Below are 3,016 nucleotides of genomic sequence, written 5' to 3'. Positions count from 1 at the left end.
AAGGACGGAGGTGGGAAAGAGGAAGCCCAGCCAGGAGGATGTTACAGAAATCAAGTCGTGATTTCAAGACCTTGGATTGGACTGGTAGTATTGCTCTCTGTAATCCTGAACTTTGCACTGGCTTGTGTCTTATTCTATTTGGACGTCATTTGGCATTGTTGCTTGCGGAACTGCTTCTTGACAGCTTGGTGTGGTTTACTTTTGCCGAGCAGGATCTTGTCAGCCATGTGAGTGTGTGTTGGCAGCATTCCTCGACAGGTGTAAAAACATAGTGCTTTTGTTATGTGTTGGTTTTCCACATTCATGGGAGTCTTGTGCCCCTAACCCCAGCGAATGTGGAGGGACAAGTGTATTTCCAATCATGGAGGGTAAGGTTACCAGGTGAAATAAGAACAAGCCTCTTCTACCTTTGATGGTTGTCAAGATCTGAGATGAGCAATACCTGCTGAAATCTCATTACAACAAAACTATTACAACAAGAATGAGTGACTGCATAGGGGGCAGGGATCATTTTTCCTCCTTGCACTTGTCCAATGGGCTCCACTACTGAGTTTTAGCATGCCCAAAGTGACGTGATGTCACTTCCAGCAATCATTTTGGGCAAATCTAAGCTGATTTTTTCTCTTTCTTTGGTATTTTGGGGAGGCTTGGGGGCTTTGCAGAATTAGGGGAAGATAAAATACTGTATTTTTAGGTAGTTTTGGCCTATTTGTGGGTAAAGGTTTGTGCAACTTTCCCCCTTTTTTTAAAAAAAAAGTTTTTTGTGGGGCTGGAGACTCAAGGGCCTCACCAAGAGGTCCCAAGAGTCACATATGGCCCACCAGCCACACTTTGTCCATCCCTGTATTAAAGTTCAGGCAATCCTAACCCTCCCAGATAGAATTAAAGGCAATCCTAGCTTTAGGAGAAAAGATCTATAGCCCCACTCTAGGAATTTAATTCTCTGCTAATTTTTATTCTCGAAGGAAGCAATAAGTAATTCTAGCAATTTTCTTCTCACTGTGAGAAAGCTCTATAAGATGGTGCTGTTTTCAATTATTATCCACAGTTCGATATTTGTTCTGTACAAAATTTGCATATGGTATTTTTGCAGAAAAAAACAAGAGGAAAAGGCTGTTTCCTGGACTGAAAATGTGTCCCATGCAAAATACAAATGTTGTGTTGAATAAGTCTTAAATTGTAAAAATTATCCTCAGTTCAGGATCCTTTTCATCAGTGCTCAAGAAACACATTTTTCTCCATTTTTTGAATATTTTCAAATATTCCCCTATCCCACCCCCTTCTATTTGTCAGAATTATTAGTGGATTGTTAATTCTGCACTGATTTATATATGTGATCACAAGTTATTTCTGTTCTTTTTAGCATCAAATACACTATATGTATTTGACTTTAAAAAGAACAGAAATAACTTTTGATCAAATGCAGAAACAGGGCACTCACATCAGAGGGCTTTCAGACTGTAATATACTTCCAAAACCCTTTTTATCTTTGGGAATTATGGCAGGTGAAAAACACAAAATAGAAGAAAGAAAGCTGTAGCAAGCAGACAGAGGGAAGAAACCAGGTCTTATTTAAGAAGGTGAGAAAGAAATACTGTAGAGGAAATGAAACACATTATTGAAACAAGCACCTACCAGTGAACTCTTCTGTCAGATTCTGGTTTCTAAGCTGTGAGTGTAGTTTTTGTACTGTTCTTATGCGTATCCTATTAGTCTATCATAGGGGTATAGCTGGGGGGACAGGGACAAAATTAGTATTTTACCCTTCCAAATAAGAATCCCCCACCCCCAAAAAATTCCTTTAGTCCCCAAATTTTTAGCATTTTATAAAGTGAGAAGCTGAAAATCATTCACATCTAGAACTCTGATATTTGCTGTGTTCACGTTCCCTTGGTCACTTTGCCTGGCCCATTTCTTTGACTAAACTGTATTTCTAAATACTCAGTGTGTTTTTAATTACTGCAATGCTAGAAATCTGGGGACTGAAGAAAAATTGCCTTTGGGGAGGAAAAGGTCTTATTTGCAGGGGTAATGCCCTCACCCCCTCCCCAAATGCTATACCCAGTCCCACCTGCAGTAAAATTATCAGTAGGATTTAATATATGTTGAATCAATGTACAATTGATCCAATAGGTTTATTCTAGGTGGGACTACCAAATAAGATTCAGGTTTTTCTGCCTTTCCAAAATTTTAATGAAATAACTTTGGTATGATACAGGAAAGAGCCGCTGGATTATTACATGTACATTACAGTCATCCCTCAGTATCCATGGATTTTTTTTCATCCATGAATTCAACCATCCACAGCTTGAAAATATTCCCCAAAAAAAGTATAAATTCCAAAAAGCAAATCTTGATTTTGCCCTTTTTTATAAGGGAAACCATTTTCCTTTAATGAGACCTTTAATGAGATTTGACCATCCATGAATTTTGGTATCCACAGGGATTTCTCGAGCCCAACTCCAGTGGATACCAAGGGCTCACTGTATTACAACCTTTAAACCTGCTACTTTTAACTCTGAACTAATGCAACACCCATGAATGACATAGTAAACAGAAAAGGCTAATATTCTCTAAAACATATTGAGTCCCAATAGGAGGTAAAAGGGCAGGATGATCATGATCATGATCATGATCATAACGATGACAAATATCCAGTTTAACAAAAATCAGGAATGGAATCAGTTTCTAATTCATTCTTCTATGCCAGGGGTTCCCAGCCTTTTGGTCCTCCAGATGTTTTGAGTAGGGATGTAAAGAATATTCTCCAAAATTCGAAAATTAGTAGACATATGCCTAATTTGACAATTTCGATAAATTTTAGAGAGAAGAAATTCTGAGCACTTCTTGATCAATGAGTAAGAATTTTTATTTTTAATAATTTCGAAATAAAGTGAAGAGACAAGACTGAGCTGACAATTCGACCTCCAGGATTTGGGTATTTTGCGTAAGAAAAGCTACCATTCATACTGGCTTTTACCAGGGGCTATTTCCTTTGTTAGGGTGATTCCCCCCC

General features: G+C 38.3%; 1 protein-coding gene across 2 annotated transcripts in view; it reads left to right on the top strand.

Annotated features, from left to right (window-relative positions):
- Positions 1-3,016, top strand: part of LOC121925279 (coiled-coil domain-containing protein 89-like) — a 33,495-nt gene that overhangs the window by 15,808 nt on the left and 14,671 nt on the right. The gene's annotated exons all lie outside the window — the stretch shown is intronic.

This window comes from Sceloporus undulatus, chromosome 3, assembly GCF_019175285.1.
Source record: "Sceloporus undulatus isolate JIND9_A2432 ecotype Alabama chromosome 3, SceUnd_v1.1, whole genome shotgun sequence".
Classification (NCBI taxonomy): Eukaryota; Metazoa; Chordata; class Lepidosauria; order Squamata; family Phrynosomatidae; genus Sceloporus; species Sceloporus undulatus.
The sequence above is the reverse complement of the archived record's forward strand: the minus strand, read 5'-3'. Positions and strand labels throughout refer to the sequence as shown.